The sequence below is a fragment of the Panthera leo genome, chromosome A3 (assembly GCF_018350215.1).
Source record: "Panthera leo isolate Ple1 chromosome A3, P.leo_Ple1_pat1.1, whole genome shotgun sequence".
NCBI classification, from domain to species: Eukaryota; Metazoa; Chordata; class Mammalia; order Carnivora; family Felidae; genus Panthera; species Panthera leo.
The window spans coordinates 11,177,797-11,197,224 of record NC_056681.1 but is presented as its reverse complement, the minus strand read 5'-3'; the positions used below and the strand labels follow the sequence as shown (position 1 = coordinate 11,197,224).

Below are 19,428 nucleotides of genomic sequence, written 5' to 3'. Positions count from 1 at the left end.
AACACAATTGAAATGAAAGTTCTTTACTGAAACCACAGCTGTAAAGTGTATTCCCATGACCATGTCTCTAGCACAGCAGTTTCTGGAAGATTCGTGGAAGCGTGTGTCGTAACATGTCCCCAGCTCACTTCTGAGGACACTGGTAGCCCAGTGGTAATTTCGCTTCTGTCTGCATTTTAAATATTTGATCATTGTTTTCCATATGAGAAAGGAACCCTCATTAGCACTGGCAACACAGATAAGTTTGGCACGGTGTTCTGAGAACTTTCAGGACAACAGAGGAAGTGGACGAGAACGCCATTAGACAGGAATTCGTTCAGGAAACATTTGAGTACCAGGCACTACATTTGGGGCTGGGAACACAGAGATGAGAAGGTCACAAACCCAGACCTCGCGGGGTCCCTGTCTAGCGGGGGACACGGACTTTCACAAAAAGAAAATGTGAACGTATGGGCACAAATGGTGTCCACTGCCGTGAAGAAATAGCATGGGGAGCCCAGAAAGAGAGCTCGCCTGGTGAGAGGAAGCCCAGAAGGTTTGCTGGGTTAGTGAGGTAATCCTGGAGCCCAACTTTGTTTTACATACAAACACAGAGTGGGGTTTGTTTGTTTTTTGTTTTTAGTTTATTTATTTATTTTGAAAGAGAGAGCAAGCTTGAGCAGGGGAGGGGAGAGAGAGAATCCCAAACAGGCCCCATGCTGTCAGCCCGGAGCCCGACGTGGGGCCCGAACCTGGGAACCACGAGATCATGACCTGAACCAAAGTCAAGAGCCGGATGTTCAACTGACTGAGCCACCCAGGCGCCCCAAACAAACTGTTTTTTACATGGTTTTTATGATACTGAATTTCCTGGGATGCTTTCACTGTGTAAATTGAGAGAAGACTGAACTTTGCTTTGCCTGGGAATTCACATTGGTCGCCCTTCTGCAGGAACAGCTCTGGCAACAGTTCAAACTCAGCATGCTTATGGCACGTGGCTGGCTAGCACCCCACACCTAGATCCACCTGTACCTGTAGCTGTCACCATCACAGTGTACCTACCTGTGAGCTCAAGTGCCTGGAGACTTCACCAGGACTTCCAGCCTTACGACAGAAATGATTTTGTTGTCCCTTACTTTCTACTCTCCTTTATTTTATAGTTTGAGAATTCCATGTACATGTTCTCCTGGTCCAGCTAGGTAGGTTATATTATTGAGAAATTGCATTTCAGGGGTGACAAAGAGGCACTGAGTCTGATAAGGTGGGAACCACAGGCGTCTTCAAGACCTTCCTTCCGGAGGACAGGGAAGCAGGCCAGCATAAGAACTACGTTGGTAGTTGTGGGGTTAGCGCCCAGAGAGCCAGGGGCTGCATGATACAAGATGTGGCTGGAGGAGGAGGTGGGGAATCGGGATCGTCAATACGGTGCTGGTGGGGATGTGAAATAGTGCAGTTGCCATGGACAACGGTCTGGCAGTTCCACAAAGGTTAAACCTAGAACGTCATCTGAACCAGCAACCCCACTCCAAGGCGTATCCCCAAGAAAAAGGAACACGTATGTTCACACAAACACTTGAACGCACATGTGCACAGCAGCATTATTCGTCATAGCCGAAAGCAGAGTGTCCATCAACTGGTGAATGGATGAACAAATGGGGTCTGTCCATACGGTGGAATATTACTCAGCCACGAAAAAGGAGCAGAGCACTGACACACAGTACAACGTGGGTGAATCTTGAAAACATGACGCTGAGTGAAAGAATCGAGACACAAAAGGCCACAGATTGTATGATTCCATTTATACAAAATGTCCAGAATAGGCAAATGGGTAGAGACAGAAAGCGGACTCATGGTTGCCTGGGGCTGGCGAAGGTGGGTGGGGAGATGGACAGTGACTGGTAGTAGGTGTGGGGTTTCTTTGGTGGGTAATAAAATGTTCTGGAATTAAGTAGTGGTAAGAGTTGCAGAACTCTGTGTGTATATTAAAAACCACTAAATTGTATATGTTTTTAAGATTTTATTTTTTTAAAAAAAATTTAATGTTTATTTTTGAGAGAGAGAGCATGAGCAGAGCAGGAGCAGAAAAAGAGGGAGACACAGAATGTGAAGCAGGCTCCAGGCTGTGAGCTGTCCGCACAGAGCCCGACGCGGGGCTCGAACTCACGGACCATGAGATCATGACCTGAGCCGAAGTCGGACGCTTAACCGACTGAGCCACCCAGGCACCCCAAGATTTTATTTTTAAGTAGGGGCACCTGGGTGGCTCAGTCAGTTGAGCATCTGATCTCACGGTTTGTGGGTTCAAGCCCCACATTGGGCTCGATGGTGACAGCTTGCTCAGAGCCTGGAGCCTGCTTCGGATTCTGTGTCTCCTTCCCTCTCTGCCCTTCCCCTGCTCGCACTCTGTCAAAAATAAATAAATGTAAAAAAAAATTTTTTTTTAATTAAAAAAAAAGATTTTATTTTTGAGTAATCTCTACCCCCAGTGTGGGGCTCGACCTCACAACCCTGAGATCAAGAGTCACATACTCCACCAACTGAGCCAGCCAGGTGCCCCCTTAAATTGTATACGTTAGAAGGGTGAATTTTATGGCATTTGAATTATATTTCAGGCAAACAAAAAGATGAAGCTGAAGAGATAGATGGGGCCACACCATTCAGGGCACTGTGGCCCACGCTGAGGAGTTTCTGTCTCCAGCCTCGGACTAACGGGAGGTTTGGGGCACCAACATGGCAACGTGGGTGTGCATTTTAAATTGTTTTTTTTTTTTTTAATGCTTCATTTATTCTTAGAGAGACAGAGCACGAATGGAGGAGGGGCAGGCAGAGAGGGACACAGAATCGGAAGCAGGCTCCAGGCTCCAAGCTGTCAGCACAGAGCCCGAGGTGGGGCTCGAACCCACCAACCGCGAGATCATGACCTGAGCCGAAGTGGGACGCTTTACCGACTGAGCCACCCGGGCGCCCCTTCGGGTTTGCATTTTAGAAAGCTCTCTGTGAAGGGTGGCCTGGAGGTGGGTTCAGGGGATGGCCTCGAAGGGCGAGGGAGAGCCAGTGTATGGAATGGGTCCTGGCCCCAGGCTGGAGCAGGCTGGTGGAGGACAGCCGTGGCAAAAGCAGTGTGTGGGGACCGCTGTCACGGGCACAGTCAACGCTGGGAGAAACGGCTTTGGAAGGTGGCATCTGGGAGGAGGTTCTGGAAGAGGCAGCATCTGAGCAGAACTCTGTAGGGTTGATTTAGGGCCATGCAGAAATTCAAGGGGACCGCTTGGAAAAAGGAAGCAAACGGGCAAAGGTTTAATGTGGTTCCATCTGGCCAAGTAAGAAGGGAGACGAAAATTATGCGGGTTCTCTAGAAAAACAGAACCAATAGGAAATATAAAGATCTGTATGTGAGGAGATTCATTATAGGAATTGACTCATGAGGTGATGGAGATCCAGAAGTCCCACAGTCTGCCCTCTCTGAGCTGGAGAACCAGGAAAGCCAGTGATGTGATTCAGGCCGAGTCCGAAGGCCTGAGAACCGGGGGAGCCGATGTCTGGGGACAGGGGAAGGGGGATACCCCAGCTCAAGCAGAGAGCACGTGGGCCCTTGCTCCACTGTCCTGTGCGGGCCCTAAACAGACGGGATGGTGCCCACCTGCACTGGCGAGGGCGATCTTCACTCAGCCTGATTCACGTGCTCCCCGTTTCCAGAAACACCCTCACAGACACACTCAGAAATAATGTTTTACCGGCGCTCTGGGCATCCCTTACCCCATCACGCAGACACAAAAATCTCTTATCGTGAGTCTGCTCCGCGTCAACCTGACAGCCAAGTGCATCTCCTTAAACCGTGCTTAATTTCCTAACAAAGACAATGACTAAGTCCTAATTCTGCCTAACATGATCCAGCCCTCCGGGGCACCATCGGGCCACGTCTCCCAACTTCCCTCCTCGCAGGAGGCTGAGGTTCAGACAGTTGACGTACCCCTCGAGTCCCACGGCTTCGAAGGGGCTGCCTGGCCTTTCATCTCAGTTCTGTTGGGGGGAGGGGGGGGGGAAGCTGCCCAAGGTGGGTTCAAGCCAACTTGTAGCATGTGGACTTTATTTTATAGGCAATAAAGTCATTCTTTCTCTTCTTAAGCCATAAAACTTCGTCGTCTTTGCACGTCTGCTTTGAATTACACATTCCAGTCCCTCGAATCTTTTGATAACAAGTGTCCTTAAGGGAGAGGTTGTGCTCGTGGTTCGGAGAACGTAACCCGCTGCGGCACAGGAGACGCCTGAGGACTCTGGACACCTATACGCCGGGATGTGCAGCACGTATATTTCAGCGTCCGAGAAACCGTGGCTTGTGAACGCTCTGTCCATGGGCCGACGCAAGCCATGGCTTAAACTCCCTGGCTTTGCTCTGAGCAGTAGGTACCAAAAACCAATACGTATTTGTTGAAGTTCTGTTTCATTCTGTTTGGATTCCAGGTGTTGAGATACAGTCGTGTCTTTTATGTGATGCTTTTTTTTTTTTTAAAAAAAAGGTACTTAAATCTTTACGGTTTAACAGCCATGGAAAAAGTCTTGACATATTTTCAAAGGGAAAGAGGTGGGGCAGGAGGGAGGTGACAGAGATAGAAGGTAGAACTGGTGCAAACCAACCTCATTGGAGGCAACCAGGACTTCTGAAGGGAAGGAAAATCAGCTTGCTTTCCCTTTGAGCGTTTATACAATCCGGGACACCCAGAGGGAGCCCGTCTGTGGGGCACATGTGACCCTAGGACTCCTCGGGGGGCTGCAGTGCACAAGAGGGTGACGGCACTAACAACAGCAGAATTGCCTTCCAAGGTTAGTCCGTGCTTTTCCAGAAAGTGCAGTGTCTCCCTACCTGCCTCGGCAAAAACAGCCGCTGGTCCTCTTTAAAAAGGCAGGTTTGGGGCGCCTGGCTGGCTCATTGGGTAGAGCGTCGACATTGGGTGTAGAGATTACTTAAAATCTTAAAAATTAAAAAAAAAAAAAAAAAAAAAAAGTCAGGTTTAAGGGCCCCATCCCAAACCCGGTGAGACAGAATGTCCAGGAGAGACAGTTAATTGAGCAATTATGGGCGAGTTCCTCAACTCACACGGGCCTCGGTTTCTTCATCTTACAGTAGTGACAGGAAGAGCACCCAGCCACAGTGGGGCTGTGTGAACATTTAATCGGCTTTCAGGTGATGAGCTTAGCAGCGTGCTGGCACCCGGTCCACACTGTTACCTGCTTACCTCCCATTTTCTGTTCCAGGTAAGGCACAACTCTGCAAAGTCGCCCTCTCTAACCTCCATCTCAGGAGGTGCCCAGTGGTGGCAGTCTCTGCAGAATCCAGTCTGCATCTTGATCGAACCTTAATCAGTACATCGCACCCGTTTCATGCGTTGGTGACACTGCCGCTGCCATCCGGTTGGCCGACCCTTCACCAGGGGGAGTAGCGTTTGTATGCTTGGGTTCAGTCTGAGATGGTCAGCACCTCTGAGAACTGAGCTTGGCCCTTCAGCAACATGCATGGGGCCACTTAAACGTGGATTTTTTTTTTTCAACAAATATAGCACAGTACTGCAAGTTTATTTCTCTTCCTTGGGATTTTCTTTTCTTTTCTTTTTAATGTTTATTTATTTATTTATTTATTTAGAGTCCCACACAGGTTCCGCTCTGTCAGCACAGAGTCAGACACGGGGCTCCATCCCACGAACCGTGAGATCATGTCCTGAGCCGAAACCAAGACTGGGGTGCTTAACCGACTGAGCCACCCAGGTGCCCCTCTTCCTTACGATTTTCTTAATCACGTTTTCTTTTCTCTAGCCGACTTCATTGTTACGATACAATATATAATACCTGTAGCATGCAAAGATACGTATTAACCCACTGTTTATGGTATTGGTAAGGGTTTCCAGTCAACAGTAGGTTATTAGTAGTTAACTTTTTGAGAGGCAGAAGCTATACATGAATTTCCAGCTGCGCAGGGCCGGTGCCCCCAGCTCCCACATTGTTCAAGGGTCAACTGTACATAGATTTTGATTGATCACCCTCGTTTCCCCGTGAGCGCTCACTCTGGGCCAGAACTGTTCTGGATTGTGGAATTAAAGTAGGAAAAACACAGTCCACGCCTACACGGAGCTCACACTGTCACAGGGGAGGCAAGTAATAAACAAAGCCAATAGATAGGTCCAGAATCTATCTGATCCTTTCTTACTGGAAACAGAGCTGGAAGAAGGGAGGGAGTGGCAGAGGGAACGTCAAAGGCCCTGAATGAGGGGAAGGGTGTTGGTAGATAAGGTTAGGGAAAGGAGGAAAGATAGAGGCTCTCTGGAGGCTATTGAGAGAAGTTTGCATTGACTCTAAGTGAGATAAGCCACCACGGGACGTGGTCCCAGGTTGTTCCAGAAGCTTTGTGGCTTAGAGTCAAGAAGAGGCTATAGAGGGGCAAGAGGAGAAGCAGAGAGAGCAGGGAGGAGGCTCCTGCAAGAGTCCAGCCAAGAGATGGCAGCGACTTGGTCCAGGGGAGGAGATAGGAGAGTGGTGGAAAGCAGTTGGCTTCTGGAGATATTTTGGACGTCAGGCCAATGGGACGGGATGTGGGTGTGAGAGAAACAGAGGAGTCAAGGATGATGCCAGCAGTAGTCACCTGCAAGCTCCAAAAGCACGGGCGGACAAACCTTGATGAGAAGGCGTGTGGAGAGATCAGGAGTTCGATTTGTATTGCATGAAGTTCGAGATGCCTAGTAGATAGAAATGATGAAGGGACCAGGCAGGCAAGTAAATATATGCATGGGTTCAGGGGAGAGACGGGGAGATAACAGCGTGAAGGCCACGAGCGCGTAGGTGGTGTTTAAAGCCGTGACGTTGAGGGCTGACCTGGAAGAGTCCTAAGGAGAAGAGGTCCAAGGCCTGAGCCCTGGGGGTCTCAGCATGTAGAAATGGGGGCCAGTCACCCAGGCGTCACTAGAACGCAGCAAGGGGCCGGGCCGTGCGCGTGCCCGTTACTTCCGCGCTCGCCGGGCAGGTGGAAGGTCCCACACGGACTCACCTTTTAAGGGAAATTTAAAAACAATTACTCTTCTTTTTAAAGTAGAATTTGGGACAGATGGCCATTGGCGTCTTTGACATTTCATGGGGCCCTCGTAATGCACCCCTGGGCTGGGTGAGGGCCCCCTGTGTGGGAAAGAGTTAAGACACTCGGGGCTCCAGATCTGTGTCACCACTTCCTGGCTGTGGGACTAGAGACAGGTCCCTACACTCAGCGGGCTCTCATTTTCCTGGTCCACAAACGGGAGACACTAAGGGTTCCTATCCACCTCCTCAGAAGGAAATGACATCAGGCCTTCGGAGGCCTTGGCTTTACACAGTCCACGCTCCCTGAATGGCCGCCATTATTGTGGGAACAGAAGGCAGAGGGTCCGCGGGGCTGGGCGGAGAGCCCCGGTGCTGTGTGAAGGAAGGGGAGGGGTGTCTCTGGCCCCGGGGCTGCAGAGGAGCAGATCAGATTACTCCACCCCTGCAGCCCTCAGACCCGGCCTTCCCAGACCTGCCTGGGTGTGGGGCTTAGTGCCTGCAGGCTGTCCGGAAGGTCTGCCCTGGGGGTTACACCTCTAGCTACTCGTCCTGAATGAGGCAGCCGCGTAGAGGTGGGGAGTGACGGGGAGACAGGGTTCACAGCAGACTTCTGGCCTCGGATGGCCAGAGAGGGTAGTGATGCCATGAATGGAAACGGAGCGCGCCGAAGTCAGAGAAGCGAAGACAGATGATCATACTTAGGAGACGAGGAATTCCGAGAGAAATGAGAGCAAAGGGAGTGTCCGAGGAATTTTGGGATGCGGCCACCTCTTGTCCTTAAATCACCTCTTCAGAGCAGCTCACCAGCGATAAGTACAAATGACTCTGACCTCAATTAAATCTCAACTCTGAGAACAAATTAGCACCCCGGGAGCGGCTGGCGAGGTCTCCTCTGGGTGGACAGACCGCACGCTTCCAGCTCAGACTGCCCTCTGATGGACGCCTCGGCCGCACATCCTGGTCCCTGAACTCCACGAGAGAAGGAAAACGGACACCCAGCCTTTCCCATCCAGTTATCATCCTACTTTCGCGATCGCTCTGCGAGAGACTCCTGTTTCCAAGGTGGGGAAACGGAGGCACAGAGAGGCTGAGCACCGTGCCCCAAATCTCAGTCGGAGCAGAGCTAAGCTTGGAGGCCAAGTTCCGTGCTTCACTCACTAGACTCAGCTGCCCCTGGAGGTGACAAGAATGACTTGGTCACGTGGGACCGGACGTTCCTCCCAAAGGGGCCGCCAGGGCACCCAAGTCACAGTCCCTTTCTTACGCGACTTAAGACCCAGTCTTAAGGACCGAGGTTCAACTCTGAGACAAATAACGCTTGTTCAAAGCCTCTGCTCCTGGTTCTGGGCAGGGCCCCAGGCCAGTCAAGGTAAAAAACTGTAACGCCGTTAGAGGCTGATAAAAAACCGGGGGACCTCGCTGGACAGAGAGTCAGGAAGCGGTGTTCTTGGCCTCGTCTTGAACTCACGTGTGACTTCCAGCAAGCTCTTCCCTGGTTTGGCCTGTTGATCAGCAAAAGGAGGGGGTAAGTTCAACAGGGCACTTTCCGCCTTTAAAACCTGATGACGATGGGCACTATCCCTCAGGAGGGCAACTTTGGCAGTCCCCACACATTTAAATGTGCACACCCACTGATTTCTTGAAACGGGTCTAAGAAATACAGAAGTGCACGAGACAGATGCTTAGGATGTTCACTGAAACACTGAGTAATGATGACTTAAGTGTCCACCATCACAAGACTGTCTAAACGAGTTACAGCATACCTACACCTTGGATGGCAACGCAGCCTGGAAAAAAGGAAGAAGGAATGTAAGTAATAATGAAGTGTCACCATGATATATTCACGAGTGAAACAAGAAAGATTTGTCCAAAAAAATGTGGTATGTGCACATTGGTATATGTATAACGAAAGATCTAGGAGGAGAGCAAAGGGGAAACTTATTTTTCACCTACAGAATGCTTTACTTTCTTTTATTTTTAATTTTTTTTTTATGTTTATTTACTTTTGAGAGAAAGAGAGACAGAGGCATGAGCAGGGGAGGGGCAGACAGAGAGGGAGACCCAGAATCCGAACCAGGCTCCAGGCTCCAAGCTGTCAGCACAGAGCCCGACACGGAGCTCGAACTCACACTGCAAGATCATGACCTGAGCCGAAGTCAGACGCTTAACCAACTGAGCCACCCAGGCGCCCCTGGAATGCTTTACTTTCATAATAAAAATTATTTTAAAATCTTTTACTCAGTAGAGTAGTGTACGTAATAAAAGGGAAGTCTCATATGGACTCATGTAAGCGTTCAAGTTCTTGAACTGCCAGAATAACCCGACGAGGAGAGATCTGCAGTGTTGCACAGATTCAGGTGTGTGCCCAGTGCTTTACGCATCAGCTACAGCCGCCAACCTGAGGGGTGGCCCTCTTTGACAGGTGGGGAAGGGGAGGATTTGCAGACTGATTTTCGAGGCTCTTTCTACTGCACACAGGACTGAACCCTTTGGATTCCTACAAACCCATTTATGTTCCCGTCTTTCGGGGTCTCATCCCCAGGAGGACACTTAGCAGACTGTATGGTAATCATGGGCTCAAGGGCATGGGCAACACTCTTCAAAAGGGGGCCTCTGCTGAACCTTAACTAAAAAATTGGGGCTTACATTTTATAGGTCTTTGGGATTTTTTAATTTCATTCTTTTTCCGGCAATTCATTTTTATTATATTTTACAAAAATATGCATCTGCAGTGATTGGAAAATTCTTTAAGACCTGGTCCTTCTGGGGGCGTCTGGGTGGCTCAGTCGGTTAAGCATCTAAGTCTTGATTTGGGTTCAGGTCATGATCTCGCGGTTCGTGAGTTCAAGCCCCGAGGAGTCTGCTTGGGATATTCTCTCTCTCTCTCTCTCTCTCTCTCTCTCTCTCTCTCTCTCTCTCTCTCTCCTCCTCCCCACCTCAAAATAAGTAAATAAACATGAAAAAAAATTTTTTTAAAGCTGATCCTTCGGCAATATCTCTGAGAAGCACCGGGCTGCTGGAGAGAAGAGAGTTGTCCACACGGTCACAGGCACTCCATGTTTGGCATCTGAATGAGCAAATCGCTGAATGAATGTGTGTGTGAATGAGCAATAATAAGGCACAGGGAAGAAAATGCCCAGAATCTCGGTTTCTCATTTAGGACCATGCAGAGGACCATGCAGAGGGTGAGAGCTTAGGACTTCAAGGTCATGGCCAGACTTGATAGGAGCATCACTAAATGCTCACTCTTCTGACTTTAATTGTTTTTTTAATGTTTATTTATTTTTGAGAGAGACAGCATGAGCCGGGGAGGGGCAGAGAGAGAGAGAGAGGGAGACACAGAATCCGAAGCGGGCTCCAGGCCCTGAGCTGTCAGCACAGAGCCCGACACGGGGCTCGAACTCACGAACCGTGAGATCGTGACCTGAGCCGAAGTCGGACGCTCAACTGACTGAGCCACCCAGGCGCCCCTCACTCTCCTGACTTTAAATATGGAGCTGGGAGATCTTTTTCCCCAGGGCATGGAAATGACCCACCAGGGAAAAGTAAGGTGAGGGCCACGCACAAATAAAAAGCAGCATTCACTGCTCATGATTATAAAGTCAGACGAAGTTTGCAGACTAAGATAAACATTCTCCTTAGCAGCCTGAACAAGTAACAGGAAACACAAGCCACATGCACAAAACTCTTATTTTAAGCACTGCTGTTTAAGAGGAAACTTTTGGACCATTTACCTCAGGGCAAAGAAATTGAGGAGTGGGCAGGGTGCCACCCTGGGGCACAGGCTCAACTGTGAGGGAAACGACTTCAGCCTGAAGTTTTTGCTTCAGAACATGGGCAAAAACTCCCCAGTCCAGAAGGCTGCCGGGTACACCTTGCTCCATTTTGAGATTTCCCACAGGCACTCTCCAGAAACAAATAGATCTTCATTATACTCTCTTTAGAGACCTGAAACTAGAAAAATGACATCTGGGGGCTCCTGGGTGGCTCAGTCGGTTGAGCGTCCAACTTCCGCTCAGGTCATGATCTCACGGTTCGTGAGTTCGAGCCCCGCGTCGGGCTCTGTGCTGACAGCTCGGAGCCTGGAGCCTGCTTCTGATTCTGCGTCTCCCTCTCTCTCTGCCCCTCCCCTACTCGTGCTCTGTCTCTCTCTGTCTCCAAAATAAATAAAAACATTTAAAAAAACTTTTTTAAGAAAAATGACATCTGCTCGTGCAACAGAAAGCAGAGTCAGAATGGCCCCGAGTCCTAAGCCCTTCCTCTGTGGGTGCAAATGTCTAGACAGACCCTTATCTTCCCCAGCTCACCTCGGTCTCCCCATGTGCGAATGGAATGATTGCAGGACCCGAGTTAACGCGAGGAGTAAATAAGAGAATGTGCGTAGCGCAGTTCGCTCAGGCCTGACATGGCGCGAGTCTTCAACCAACACTAGCTCGGGGCTCTCTCTAATCACGGACCAAAGTGCAAGCCCAAAAGAGTCTTGGGCAGTGACAGGTGCCATTTATTCAACCCTGGCCCTGGGCCAGAAACAATGTTAAGTGACACGTTTACAGTCTGGTGGGATTCTTGGTACAACTTCCGAGGTAGCTACTCAGTATCCCCTTTTAGAGACGGGGACTCAGGACTTGGACAGCTGTGGGGTCCACTGTCCCAGCTCCACCAGCCCAGAGGCAGCCAGGCAGGAACTGAACCAGGCTCCTCCCCAGCTGTGCTCCCGATCATCACCCAGCTCTCATGCCCTTGACTTCCTGGGGATGAGATCGTGGGCATCGGCTTTGGCTAGCTTTGTTGTTGTTCTCAAGCCTTCATCATTGGTATGATTTTACAAAAACTTGGCATTCCCTTGAATTTTTTTAAAAAATATGTTGAGTTCTTAAATGTCCCCGGGGCGTGGGGCAGGGAAGGTTTCCATAAGTGATTTAGTTCTCTTCTTAATGCTGAATTTAATAAGGCAAAGTCACTGGATCTCCATTAACAAGTTGAGTTGTTTGTTGGTTTATTTTCATTTTGGAAACTCCTCTCCATAGTGAACCACTCTCCCTCTGCTGAAAAAAATCCCATGAGGAATTCTGATCAGATGCCGGGGCTGTGGGGCAGATCCCCTGGGGAGTATCAAGTTTCTAGAAGGCTCCTAGAAGGCAACAAGTCTTGCAACCTGACTCTTAAGTGACTTTTTACCTGTTGGATTATCTCAGGGCAAGGGGAAAAGGACACAGGCATGCTTTCTGCTTCCAAGCATAATTATGTATTTCATAAAGGAAGAGAGATTTTGGGGCCAACAGTTGAAATTCACTTGACCCTATAGAAGGCCACAGAGAAGGGTGAGAGCCCCAGAACCCAACTGCCATTTCTGCCCCTTGTCTGTGTGATTCTGGGCAAGTTACTTAACTTCCCTGTAACTCCGTTTGCTCATCTGTAAAACGTGGGTGATAACAGTAACAGTGCCTAAACCCATGTTTCCGTGAAGACAAGATAGGGTTTGCCAGAGACCGAGAGGCCTTCCCAGAACCCTCAGGGATAAAACCGGGGAAGTCCCAGGCAGACCAGGGTGAGTTGATCACCCCAGGATGAAATGAGAGTACGGTCTAAATGCCTTAGGAACAAACTCTTGCACGTTTGCTGCCCCATAGTCTTGGCTGCCCCGTAGTTACTGTTCACGGCTGCCTCCAGCCACGGCTGCCACGGTCCTCGTTTATTTATTAGCCGCTCTGTAGGGGCCTTCTGTGTGCCTGCAACACCTCTGATACCACACCCCCCAAGTCCCCAGTAAATGCTTCTTGCCGTTCGCAGAACAAGCTCCAAGAGAATTTATCATATGCCAGGCAAGCAGCTTTTCAGCAAATCTTTATCTCCCTCAACCCTCAGGCAGCATCTAACTTGCAGGTTAAAATGGAGAAAATGCTCCGTGGTGACAGAGGCAGAGACGGGAGTGACGTGTCCATACGCAAGGGACGCCCAACGATTGCCAGCAGCCACCGGCAGCTAAGGAGACAGGCCTGGACCATTCTCCCTCGCAGCCTCCAGAAGGAACCACCCCCGGCAGCACCTTGATTTTGCACTTCTGGCCTCCGGAACCGTGAGAGCACAGACTTCTGTTGGCGGAAGCCCCCTCGTCAGTGGCACTTGGTTACGGCAGCCCTGGGATTTCACAAGCCAACGCCAGACCTTCACAGGCTCGTGTCCTGACAAATGCAAGGGCCTGCCTGCCCTTCACTGGTCTCCCTGCCTGCCATCTGTCTTCCCGCAAGGCTGGCTCAAAACACCAGCTTCTGGGGTGCGACGCTTGATCCCAGGGTTGTAAATTCGAGCCCCACTTTGGGCATGGAGGTTACTGAAAAACAAAATCTTTAAAGCAAAACAAAAAAAAAAACCCCACCAGCTTCCGACTCCCGGGTCAGAAACACCCAACGACACCCAATGCCTCGAGCACACTTCCCGAACTTATTTAAGGGTCAGAATCCCACAGATGGTAGTTAAAATTCCAGGCTCCCTGGCCCGGCTCTGGACCTCCAGAAATGGGCTTGCAGAAAGGGAGCCTCAGGAATCTGCATCTTTAATGAACACCCGAGATGATTCTTAACCTCAGGCACAACTGGGGGCAGGCTGGCCCACAAGATAAAATCCAGACGAGATCAAGGATCTTGGGTCAGCGATTTCCACACCATGGCACCAACCTCCTATCCGAATGTCACTTCCCAAGGCCTTCCAGGCCCTCTGTGCGGCGTGCCTCACGGTCCAGCTTGCTCATCATCCCCTACACGAGGATGCTTACGTACCTCGAGAACGACTCTGGCCTCGCCGCTTTCCTCCCTAAAACTGCTCTGCATTTCCTCCCGCTTCTAAGTCTAGAATCTAGAATCTGAATGATGCCACAGACCTTAAAGTTGTCTCTGATTATTTGGAGACAGGCTTCCAGTGAACTCAGGGTAAAACCCAGACTCCGCATCATCCCCTGCAGGGCCCGGCCCGGGGCCACCTCCGGCACTCAGTCTCATTCGGAGCCGGTCTCCTTCGGCCGCCGTGAAGTTCCAGGCACGGGCTTCCCTGTAATTCCTCAGACACACCACGTTTTTCCCCGCCTGGATCCTTGACACATGCTCTTTTTCCCGCGACCAACACCTTATACTACTAAATATCACTCCCTTAGAGCTTTCCCTACAACGCATCCTAGGTAGAGTACACACACACACACACACACACACACACACACACACACTTCATTTACTCTCAGTCACCACACTCTGTTCAGTCAATGGCCAACACCTAAAAATCAGGAAGTTTCAGGGGCACCTGGGTGGCTCAGTCAGTTAAGCATCCAACTCGGTTTCCGCTCAGGTCGTGATCTTGTGGTTCATGAGTTAGAGCCCCGTGTCAGGCTCTCTCTGCCCCTCCCCTGCTTATGCATGCTCTCTCTCTCTCTCTCTCTCTCTCTCTCTCTCTCTCTCATTAAAAAACGAAACAAAACAAAAATCAGGAAGTTTCACATAAAAATGGCCAGCCTCTTAACGAATTGGAAGCGCTGCCCGTACAGAGCCCGCATTCTCCCACAGCCACACAGAGTGGAGGTGAGCCCTTTGCTGGAGCAGGAGGCCTCTGCAAGCCTGCCCAGGCCCTGCACCCCTTTCACTTACCTGCCTGGGACATAAACAACCGCCTTTGCGACACTTCCTTGCCCCCCTCCCAAGTTGGGCTCGCTTGCTTATCATCTGTCTGCCTTGTGGAGAGAGATGGCTTTATTCCCCGGTGCAGCCCCAGCGTCTCGCCCGTGCCCGACACCTAGCTGGACCTCACTAGACATCAACTGATTAAATGGGTAAATGAATGGATGGATGTCCTGCCTCCTCCCTGTGTCCCATAAGCCATACCATTCATTTTGCCATTTAATTATCCCCTTCCCTGCATCACTCATTAATTTGCTGCCCCCGGTGCCTCCCTCCTCCATAGAGCTTATGAAAATACAAATCTGATCCTTTCATCGCCCAGTTGTAAACTTTTGAGAAGTCTCCTGGCACCAACTGGAGAAAGCATAAACTTGTCACTGTCACGGAGGCATCTGAGGCCCTTCTCATCTGGTTTCCACCTACTTCTCCAGCCCCCACCTCACGAGAGGGCCATCACCCAGTACGCCCACACCCCACGCAATGGCTCAGGGAACACACCATGTTCTTTCCCCACCCCCACAACTCTGCAGCAAAAGCTCCCTTTCCCTGGAATGCCTCCTCCCCCGTCCCACACCCGCCCCCCCCCCCCATGCCTCTAGCAAACTCCTACTCATTCTTCTGCCCTAGCTCTAACCAAAGTCACCTCACTGTGAAACACTCCAGAGCCCCCCAGGCTGACTTAGTCACTCAGTCTTTTCTGCACCCCCCCCCCCCCCCCCCCGCCTTCATACCCTGGCCTTAGCCGTGAGTAATGGCTCAAAATAGCAGCTGGTGTCTTCAGAGTGCCTGCCGTGTGCCAGGCACAGAGTGAGCTTTATCGCTTTTAATCCTCACGCTCATGCTGAGCCCCTGCCTGGAAGGAAGCCTCCCCCCTACCCCCCTGCCCCTACAGCGCGCCCCCCCCCCCCCCCAGACACAGGGGATCACTTTCTTCCCTCCAGCTTCCTTGAGAGGCCATCCCTGCCACCCCATGTTAAATTTTCTTTCTCTTTCCACACCTTACCCCACCCCCAGGCCTCCCCATCTCCCTTCCCTGCTTTAATTTTCTCCCTGACTCCTCTCACTAACACACACACATTTTGATTAATTAATTTGTGTATTCTATCTCTACCCCATGGAATGTCAGCTCCAGGAGGGCAGGGATTTTGTCGTGTCTCCTTTATGACTGCCTGCCTACCGCCTAGAATCAGTGCCTGGCACGTCATAGCCACTCAATAAATACTTATTCAAAGAGGGTAGATCTCATGACTATCTTCGGTTTATTCCCAAGGGAAGTGGCCTTTAGAGAGATCAAGGTGAGTCCCACAGAGGGCTGGTGGCTGAGCCGAATGTGATCTCTGGGTGGTTCACGCCCAACAGCCGACCACCGCCCTTAGCTGCAGTGGCCACCGCTTCCTGAAGACATCTCTCCATCCCTGACTTCTCAGTTAGACGTGGAGGCAAGAACTCTTGCCTTGGAGTTCTTGCCTTGTCCTTGGAACTCTTGCCTTGTCTTGGAACTCTTGCCTTGTCCTTGGAGGCAAGAACTCTATTCGTATTTGTGTTTCCTTGCCTGGTCTGTGGTTGGTGCCCAAGGATGTTTGCTGAACCAATCTGTTACGTGAACTGTGAAATGCTAGATGGTAGGAATCGTATCTTCACTTTTTATCCTTTATCTCCACGCGAGAAGCAGTGTCCTATACATAGAGGCTTTCCTTATTGAACTAATGAATTGTGTTATGGCCATAGGTAGTAAAAGTAATTAGCAATAATGACAATAATAGGCAACATTTATGAAGCCCTTAGTCTGTGCTAGGCCCTGTCCTAAGTGTACAAAGGCACAGGAGTGAAGACAATTAACTAACTCTCTTATGATCCCCATTTCACAGATGAGGAAATGGAAGCTCAGAGAGGTTAAGAACTTGCCCGAGGTCACACAGCTAGGAAATAGCAGAGTGTAGGATTTGAGTGTTGGCACCTAGGAGTCACGTGCTTAGCTACTCTAGGCTGCGTCCCAGCCTCTCTAAGAGAGATCCATGAAAAGGCCACCTGTGTGAAAACTGGAGTGGCTTATTACACATTTTTGTTTTATTTCAAGGGATTTCTTGAAATTCCTCCAAAAGCTTTGGTAGGTAGGCATCATTACTTGCTAAGTAGTAACCACCAGTATATATGTTGTATTTGATGGTTGGCAGAGTTCACGTACAGTTTCTCATCTGATCCCTACAACAATGTGATGAGGTGGCCACTGCCGTCTCTCATAGAAGAGGAATCTAAGGCTCTGAGCGGTTAAAGGAACAAGGCCAAGGTCACCCAGCCGGTGAGGAGCAGAGCAAGGGCTCAAGTTAACATCTATCACTTGAAAAACTGAGGACTTGAGTGTTTCCAAATAGAAAGCTCTTCCGGTGTTACTTAAAAGTCAATAAGATAATCCACGGGAAAGCACTCGGCACGGCTCCTGGAACCAGGTAGGACCCTCATAAATGTTAATTTTGATCGTCTTCTCAACACCTCCTAGGAACTGGAATATTTTAGCTGATGACTGCAGCCTGCCTGTTGAGCCTGATGGAAAGATTACACTTTTCATTCTAGTTCATCCCTGGTAATGTTGAAATGATGATCAATCTCTATTATCCCTGGGGTGCCATAGAATGTTAAGAGCTGGAAGGGATTGTGGAGATGAGCTCATCCAGTGCCTGCATTCACAGATGGAGAAATTGAGTCCTAGAGAGGGAAAAAGTCAGAGGGCAGACTTCTCAAGAGCAGGGCTCTTGCACTGTGCCTGGCACATAGCACCTCCCACAAAGATGGGCTTTTACTGAAGAAAAGGGCATCTAGCTTCTTAAAGGCTACAGGAGATAATTCATCAGTTTCCTGAGCTTTGAGCACATCCACCCCACCCCCACACAAAGTACCAAAGTGTTAGAAGCTAGTAACCAGAAAACCGATCATGTGACTTCATTCCACCTCTGCTAAAAGGCTTAAAATGCTTTGGTGAGTAGTCTGAGATTCATAAACATACACTTCAACTCTTTCTCAGAGAATTATTAACCAGCTCCCTCTCCATCAAAGCTGGAACTTGAGCAATCAAGGAGAAAAAGAGCAGGCAAGAGAAACGTCTTGAATAAAATCTTTTTTTTTATTTAAAAAAATTTTTTTAAATTTATTTTTGAAGGAGAGAGAGAGAGACAGAGCATGAGTGGGGGAGGAGCAGAGAGACGGGGAGACACAGAATCAGTAGCAGGCTCCAGGCTCTGAGCTGTCAGCACAGAGCCCGACGCGGGGCTCGAACCCACAAACTGTGAGATCATGACCTGAGCCGAAGCCGGACGCTCACCTGACTGAGCCATCTAGGCGCCCCTTGAATAAAATCTTAACACCAGTATATATGATTTCTTGGCACCTCTCTCTTCCCCCCCCCCCCAAGAGTTGGAGGATGAAGGAAAGAAAGAAGTGTTATTGTATAAAACATGAATCAATAAAACTAATCGTGGAAAAGTACAGACTCTTTCCACCTCACAAGGTAGGTTCCAAAAGAAAACAGTCGTGTTAAGTTGGAGACGAACTTAAAGACAGAAAGTACTGAAAAGGAAGATGAAACAGAGATGTAACCCTCATTGGTTTTTCCAGAGGGCAGAGACGGGCTGGAAGGACACAGTGTGTGGCTGTGATTATCAGCGGTAGCCGATTGCCAACTAATGATTTTGAGAACCTGTAATTTATCGAGTTTGTGTCACACCTTACTTGTCTTGCTAACTCACTGGGTACTAATTCTCCGACGCATGGGACCAGCTTTTATTCCACACGTAAGTCTTGAGCAGCTTTGGCTTGAGGATTTGGGGGTGGGGAGGGCTGATGGAGAGAAATGAGATTAGGGTTCGGTCTTGGAACTAAAGAAACAGAAATATAAACCCTCTGTGCTGTTTCTCTGGGCTTCATGCTTCTCAAGTAAGGCTGAAATGCAGGCCCTGACAACGCACTTGTGGCCACAACAGCTCTTGGAATGAAAGGGGTCCCCCTCCTCCACAACACGTTTATCAAATTCAAACTATCCTCCACATTCCTTCCTTACACAGCTCAGGCGCACCTATGACGCAAGCCTCAGAGCAAATTCCGCTCAGGAGATCCAGGAAGCTCTGGCCTGGCCCTCCCTTCTAGAAAGGAAAGTCCAAGAGGGATGCCACACCCAGAGGAGGGGAGAGAGGACGTGACAATACCTCCAGGAATGCAGGGCCCACGCAGGTGTGTTGGCATCCATGAACTTCCTTTTGAAAAGGGCCTGATAAATCAGGACGGATAACAGGAATAAAGCTCAGCCAGCCACCCAATAATCGCTCACATTGAACTGGGGCCCTGGCTTCCAGGGCACGGCGACTGGGGAGAGGAGGGTGACAGCTGAGAATAAAGGTTCCTAAAGGCTGTGACAGGTTTTTCTCTTCAGCGGTCCTAAAGTGGGTTCCCTGGGTGTCCCTGAGACCTTTTTAGGGGATTTCTCAAACCCAACACGATTTTCACAATACTAACACAGTCACTTCCTCTTGTCACCCTCGTTGTCTCACAGGTATATACAGTGGTGTCTTCTGAAGGGGCATGACATGTGATGATTATCACCCTGATGACTGTTGGAAGGTGTGCTTTTGTGTTCCTGTGTTTGGACATCGATGAACAGTAAAAGACGTGAGGCACATAAACAAAATGCTTGGGGGCCTCTATAATTTTTAAGAGTGTCAGTGGGTCTTGAGACCAAACT

At 49.7% G+C, this 19,428-nt stretch overlaps 1 long non-coding RNA gene across 3 annotated transcripts in view; it reads left to right on the top strand.

Annotated features, from left to right (window-relative positions):
* Positions 1-19,364, top strand: part of LOC122215423 — a 28,677-nt gene extending 9,313 nt beyond the window's left edge. The window contains exons 1-5 of one of the 3 annotated variants that reach the window (XR_006200366.1): positions 14,492-14,851; positions 16,874-17,146; positions 18,309-18,484; positions 18,755-18,920; positions 19,240-19,364. This is a non-coding gene — a long non-coding RNA (uncharacterized LOC122215423). Of the gene's footprint in view, positions 1-14,491; positions 14,852-16,873; positions 17,147-18,308; positions 18,485-18,754; positions 18,921-19,239 lie in introns of those variants that run through there. The other 2 variants (XR_006200367.1, XR_006200368.1) reach the window with 2 other exon arrangements.
* Positions 19,365-19,428: the final 64 nt, after the last annotated feature.